At 37.7% G+C, this 7,709-nt stretch overlaps 1 long non-coding RNA gene across 1 annotated transcript in view; it reads right to left on the reverse strand.

The window, feature by feature from the left end:
- The window catches only part of LOC113471302, a 17,227-nt gene that overhangs the window by 8,459 nt on the left and 1,059 nt on the right, over nt 1–7,709 (reverse strand). The window lies entirely within an intron of this gene.

The following is a 7,709-nucleotide window of genomic DNA, read 5'->3' on the forward strand; positions in this document are numbered from 1 at the left end:
GAGAGAGAGAGAGAGAGAGAGAGAGAGAGAGAGAGAGAGAGAGAGAGGAAAAAAACACACACAAAAAGAAAATAAAAGAAAAAAATGGAAAAAATGACCACTCCGCGGTCTGTTATTGAGTGATTTGGCGATTGATCCCAACAGATAGTCGTACACATTATCCGAATGGAAAAATGGATGAGGCATGAAATCCATAATATGAAAATAGATATCAATAACACATGTGGAAACAATATAAACATATTAAGGAGAAGAATTGGATGGATTAGACATAGAAGCAGACAAAGGTAACATACTCATGGTAGATGGATTAGACACATACGAGTACATGTAGACAATAATAACAAGATGGGTGATGGATTAGACATATTAGATGTAGACAAGCACAACACACTCAGACAAGGGTCAGTTCCCACACTAGATGAATAGACCGAGAAAATTGTCAAACGAATGGTAACAATAGTGTTGTACTTGTAAAAATCATACAAGATGACAAAAGAAAATAGGGTTCAAGGTCCAACAAAGTACTTCGCAAGTACCTACCTACATTGTACACAACATAAAACGATAAAACAATAAAAATTTAGACAAGTTAAAGCACAAGCATACCAAAAAGTAAAAAAGAAAACTTCATAAAAAAGGAACTAGAGTATTTACCCAATAAAAAACAGAAGGAATCAATTGAAAGGCAATTTTTTTTTCTCTTCTTTTCTCTACCTCTCCTCTTTCTTTCCCCCTCCTCCTCCTCTCTCTCTCTCTCTCGTATTTTATTATTCAAGTGATGCCTAGTATTGAAAACTAAACAAAGTTAGAGAGAAAGAAAGAAAGAAAAGAGAGAGAGAGAGAGAGAGAGAGATGGAGAAAAAAGAGAGAAAAGTAGCTACCTTTGTCGTCACGAGAAATAACAGGAGGGAAAATAAGATAAAGTTAGGTTGCTATCTCTATCTACTTATTTATCTAATAAAAGGTAAAAAAAAACGAACTATTGCACGTGGCTTTCTCAAAAATTTGAAATCCAGCCCGGGGCCTAGAGGGGCCCTGGGGGACCAAAGACTGAGTTGTATCATAATATGCCAGAAGAGAATCCTTCGGACCAAACTGCAAAAAGTACACTGAAATTTTCATTAAAGAATTCTGAAGTTCAGCATGAGACATAGAATTTATGGTCGGTCAGACTTAATGCCGCTTAAACAAAGATGCAGAAACTGCAGAAAATGAAATTGCAGTGCTCTTCTGCTAAGCGACAGACTTGGAAGCAAAAGGAGATGAAGAAAAGTTCTGGAGATGTCTCGCAAAACTAAACACAAAACTATTGTAGAAAGATCTATCTACACTCTACTGCTACTGTATGGGAAAAGCCAGCAGCACGCGATTGCTCAGATCCTGGGATCCTGCCCTGGGATGACCTGAATGGTCGTGGTTGCGGATAAGAGAGTGGTCACTTGGCATTAATTTCTGAGACTGGGAGACCGACCTTTGGTCTTGTGGCTATGAACTTGACCGGTTAGCCTCTTAGAAAAAGTCTTGTGATCTAAGACAACCACCTACAGCTACTTTATGCGGCTAAACCTAAGAACTTATCTTCCACACTTCCACAGAAAACGAGAGTAAGTACCTGCTATCAAGTTATATTTGTAAGGATGAGTATAAACTGTGTATTAGTAGAGTAGTGGTGAAGTAGTTCGTTCACTATTGTTCAGTTTCCCACAGTTCGCTCATTATGAGTATGAAGGTAGAGGATCTTCTTCCATATTCAATGTGTTTATTTTTGCCAGATTTTGGACTTCTTTCAAGCTAAATTTAGGTCAAACGATCTGCCAGCCTAGTTAGTTCATCTTGGAAGGTAGCGCGCCTTCCTTGTAAGCGCTAAGAAGCCCGATTCTCGCCCAGGGCGAACTTTAATCCATAGACAAGGTTCGTTCTCGGAACGGCTGGCTTTCTATCCTGTCCAGGCCTCCGTTGTTACAGTTCCCTCTGCCAAACCTTTTAGCAGAAAAAAAAGGAAAAAAAAAAAATCTTCCGGACGGAAGTGGTTTCCCTAACATGTTTTCTTATTAAACATAGTTCTCATCCTAATGTTTTCTTTCTTAGCCACCTGTGCTAACATAGCTAGAATTCTCATCAGTTCAGAATGTACCAAGCTATAGGTATCAAGTACATACAATGTTATAAGGAACATCTTGACCAGAATACAGTGTACATTATGTAGATATGATTATGACAGGATTAAATAAAATACCTCTTGTTACAACCTAGCTAACTATATTAATTTGAGAAGAGGCTAATGAGAAGGATGACCTAGCTTTAATAGTTCCAACCCTAAGCTAACTTAGTTGAAAGGGTAATAGTTCACAGACTCAATATCAAAAAGTTCCATATTACTTTTATTTTTAACCCAGGGTGTAGGATTACACTTTGATACACCCTGTATTCTCATTTCCCATAATGTAGGTGAGAAACTCGTAGGTGTAAACAAACCAAGTACTGTGGATGTACCTAAGATAATACGGGATGGTAATGATGGATCTAAACACGGGAAACAATTAGAAAGTATACTGAAACTTATAGTAGTAGAGCTAAGCAGAGGATATGGAATAAATGATGTACAACAGAGAGAGGAAGGAAAGGAGATTGAGACTATTGTAGAAAGCATGGGAAAAGTTCAATTTATTTTCTAGTAAACTTCCAAGATGCCTAGCAGAGAAAGATAAAAGAACCTCCCCAAGTCCCCAGAGTCGATTCTGTGGCTCTGCCGGATTTTCAGAAAGGGGTTGTCAGTTGTCACACAAGATAAGTTGACGCGAGGTGGTCCCCATACCTAGGTAACCTTCCTCTAATGTACGTACCTACTAAAATATTATAACAACTTATAAGTAGGTATATTATGTATTTCAATATTTATTACCATAATATTGTTGTCAATGGAAACATTATACTCTTGAGTAGGCTTGCCAAACGTCCCGAATTGGCCGGGACAGTCCCGAATTTCAGGGGGTGTCCCGGCGTCCCGTTCAGTTTTTCATTTTGGGGCGTTTTGTCCCAAATTTCCGTTTTTGTCCCAGAAAAAATTCGGGACGCGTTTTTTAACTTCAAAATTAGGTAGCTCTATAAATCAGAATTTGTTCTTAACTTGTTTAAATTTGTCATGCTTTCATCAGTTTGCTCTTCCACTTTGCTAAACCTTTATAAACGAGAAAATGTTGTATTAAACCGCCTTAAACGAAAAAATGAGCTGGTCCCTTGGATTCTCGTTTATCCAGGTTCGACTGTATTTTGTTTATCTGTATTTAATAATAGGTAATCACCTAATCTACCTATGTACATATCGTACCTATGTGATTTCGCGATCATGTTCGCGGATTTGGCGATTATGTTCGCGGGTTTCGCGATTATGTTCGCGGATTTCGCGATTATGTTCGCGGATTTGGCGATTTTGTTCGCGGATTTTGCGATTATGTTTGCGGATTTGGCAATTATGTTCGCGGATTCGCGTCCCGAATCGACATTTTGGATATTTGGCAAGCCTACTCTTGAGCTCAATAAGATTTGAAACAAGCACACATTATTAGAGCAGAGATACCTACAGCTACACATAAAAGCACACATCACCAGAGATATCTACAGTTATACCTACACAATATCTTTCACTTTCTCATGTTCATTAAAAATCAGATCACAGAGTATGAGACCTCAAGTAGGTATTAAAGTACTTCATAACCTTAACACCTTACAATAAAATTATAACTCAACTTAACATCGTATATAATCAGACGTTAGTAACTTACTAGAATCAGACCTTCCTTAGTAACTTACAACTTACAACCTTAGTAAGTACATTGCAAATAACCTATGTACGAATTTCGTACGAACTCGTAGGTGTAACTTACTTTGTACCTTCCACCTTACAATACCCACAACGATATTAGGTACAAGATCATCTTTCCATGTATTGTAGTCAGGCCTTCTTCTTCTACTTTTCCTCCCCCTCCTCCTTTCTTCTTCTCCTCCTCCCCCTCTTCCTTTCTTCTTCTCCTCCTCCCTTTCCTCCTCTTCTTCCTCTTCCTCCTCCAAATTATAAGCATTTGGGGAACGAGGATGTGTCACTTTTGATGATCTATAACGGGGGGTTCTAACCCAAGTCCCTGAGTGCACCCAATAATAAATCATTAAACAGTTCTGGAGTGGTCAACTTTTGTTAAACAATATGCGAGTAGCTATCAATTGTTGTTACTGGTGATTTTCATTTCGTGTGCTACGTGGTAATAAAATAGAGGTAAAGTATAGCATTAGACTTAGAATCCTAGGTACATATACCATTAGACTTCTTCCAGAGATCTAGAGTTCTAGACGATGTTGTTTAAAATTTATCTTTAGACTCTAGAATCTATAGATAATGCCGGCTACTCACGAACAGACCGTCTGACAGAACGCGGTCTGTGTGGCGGAAAAAGCTATAGAAACCTAGGTGTCATGCTGGGTCAGTCAGACCGCCTGACAGACCCAGGTGTCATGCTGGGTCAGTCAGACCGCCTGACAGACCTAGGTGTCATGCTGGGTCAGTCAGACCGCCTGACAGACCTAGGTGTCATGCTGGATCAGCCAGACCGCCTGACAGACCTAGGTGTCATGCTGGGTCAGTCAGACCGCCTGACAGACCTAGGTGTCATGCCTTTTACGCAACACACGTTCCTAAGTCTGTCATACGGTCTAAGCATGAATGGCTGGCACCGGCATAAGCATAAGGTATAGGTAGCTACTATCTATATGTACCTACTATTCCTCTAAGTATATCTATTCCACAATGAATAGCTTTGCTCACATATTTATATAGTCGGTGGCCTAACGTCAAAAAAGCTGCATTTCGTCAGGAAAGCACCAAATTTGGCATGGACCTTTATTTGGACCATATAAAAGAAATGAATAATAAATACAATGAGATAAAGGAAAATACGGGGTGTTCCAGATGAAAAACTGGAATAGAATAACAGCTTGGAATAGATTAGCATTTAAAGTTTTCCGAGACATCTCCAGAACTCTTCTTCTATTGAAATACCATTTCTGCAAGAAGGAATATACCTAGACAAACAAATTAGAGGAATACTGAAGAGATAGAGAAACAAACAGTTTCAAGACGTCAAAGGGCGAGGGTGGGGAATTTCTAGTCCACTACCAACTTATCACGAAAGAGTATCTAAAGGCAAAATGGGATATTGGGCCAAACCACGGAATTTGATAAATCTATAGAACCTTTAAAAATCAAACCCGACACCCCCATCAAACTTTAGAATTGTATACGATCCTTGGAAAAGTGACAACTAATATAGAGGTACAAATGGTGGCTTGTGTAACCAATAAAGTTGCCAAATGATCTTCAAGAAAATTTGTCCACGCAGGTTTCTTTCAAATCATCCCGTATACTGATGATAAACTTAGGTACATACTCGTACCTATGTATTTTCCAAGTATACTTTTATCACCTTAAGTATCTTTATCCTCCTGACATCCTTATCCATTCTTTCTTTCTCTTCCGTTAATTCTCTTCTTCTTCTTCTGTTTCTTCTTCTTCGTCTTCCATCTCTTTTTTCTTTCTTCGCACATCTCCCTTCATCTCTATTTTCCCCCTTCTACTTTCTCTTCTTACTTGATTTGTTCTCTTTTCTCTTCTTCCATTTCTCATTATCTGAATTTCTTCCAATTTGGAGCTTTGGTTTTCATAATTGTTTATTTCTTCTGTTTTATTTTGATCATTATTAATGTGTTCTGCTATTTTTTTTACCCAGATATATCTTTCCTCTTCGTCCCAGGTGTATACCGTCAACGGCCATATGCCAGCCCTGTATGAATTTATGAGGATTACCCAGATATATCTTTCCTCTTCGTCCCAGGTGTATACCGTCAACGGCCATATGCCAGCCCTGTATGAATTTATGAGGATTTACTAGAGTGATTTGATTATATTTTCTGGTATGATGTTTTATTAATGTATTCAGTTTTATGATGTTTTCATTTGTGTAATTATTTTGCGGTGGAATAAGGACTAGTATTATTTTACACTTCTTTTCTCCAAGTAAATCTATACAATTTTTAATTCTTGTCCATTCTGTTTTGTATATGTCATTTGTTCCTGCTGATATTACTAAAATGTCTTCGTCACTAACGTTCTGCGGTAATAATTCTTTCACTATATTTTCGTATGTGTAGCCAGGTTTGAAATTCTCTTCTATGTTCCATTCTTGAGTGTTTATTTCTTTTTCAAGTTTTTCTTTCATGTATCTCATATGACTATCTCCTATAAGGTTGATCATTTTCTTCTTCCCATTATATCCTTTGTTTTCTGTTGTTTTTTTCAAGTGTCTTTTTCTTATTGCCATCTCCTTTTATTTTCGAGATTTCTTCTGTGTTTGTTTGCACTTTTTTCTCGATTTCTTTCAAGTGTCTTTTTCTTATTGCCATCTCCTTTTATTTTCGAGATTTCTTCTGTGTTTGTTTGCACTTTTTTCTCGATTTCTTTCAATATCTTGAATATTTTTTCGGCATTTCCCTTATTTATTTCAGTACCATCATCAATTGTTATTTCCTTTTCATTTTGATCTCTTGTTGTCTCATTCTTTTCTGTTTCATTTACTTTTCTTCCCGCATCATTTTTATTTGAATCAACTTCCCTGTTCCCTTTTTCCTATTATGCTCTTCTTCTTCAATTCTACTTTTCTATCCTCCATTCCTTGTTTTCTTCATCTCCTCTTTCCTCTATTCCCCTTCCTTAATCCATCTCTTTTTCTGTCCTCTTTCTCCTCTTTTCCATCCCATGTTTTCATTCCTCCATTTCTTTTCACACTTTTTCACTTGAGAAGAAAAGCAGCTTTGTGATACTTTACTTTGATTCTATTGTGGGTAAAACCTTTGGGAGTTGCGAGTGCATCTTTTATAGCTCCTCGTACATCTTTTTTGAGAGCTGTAGATAAACCTGTCATATCGGATATTGGGGATTTGATGAATCTGATTTGGATTTAGTGTGGCTCAGTGGATCTATTGTTTTGTCTTGGACTTTGGTCTGAAATGTCAGTTTTTTCTTCTTCTTTTTTTCAGTTCAACCATGTGAAAAATTCGAAGTACCTACGCTGTAATTATTCGTTCTTTTGAAGCTGCTCGTACATAAAGTAAGCATAAAATTCGAACTAATGAAATACTAGTAAAACCATTCTTGCAAAAAGCATGACAACCTCTCAATCCCTACTAATTAAACTTGAAGCTATAAGTACTGTCAGAAGAAACAATCATAGCAAAAGTACACAGAGTAAACTCACTACACAACTACACATGTATTAGTTGGGCCTTTCACATTCAGACCATTAAAACACCTAATGCACAACATATTGAAGACTTGGAGGAGACACAATAGGAAATAGCACCCATCTGCTCTGTAATGTCATGGACAATTTGCCCACTTGAAGCGTAACAATTGGACTAGCCAAACTAGCCATAGTAGACAGAAGGAAATCCGAGGCACAAAATCCTGATAATACCCAATACCAAATATGTAGGTATATCAACAAAAGGACAATAACATACATGGATGGACATGGGATAAGAACATACTTAGTGAATATGTTAAGCCCTATCGCCGAATTCGTCCACGAGAGAGAGAGAGAGAGAGAGAGAGAGAGAGAGAGAGAGAGAGAGAGAGAGAGAGAGAGAGAGAGAGAGAGAGA

Source organism: Diaphorina citri, unplaced genomic scaffold (assembly GCF_000475195.1).
Source record: "Diaphorina citri unplaced genomic scaffold, Diaci psyllid genome assembly version 1.1 scaffold2269, whole genome shotgun sequence".
NCBI lineage: Eukaryota > Metazoa > Arthropoda > Insecta > Hemiptera > Psyllidae > Diaphorina > Diaphorina citri.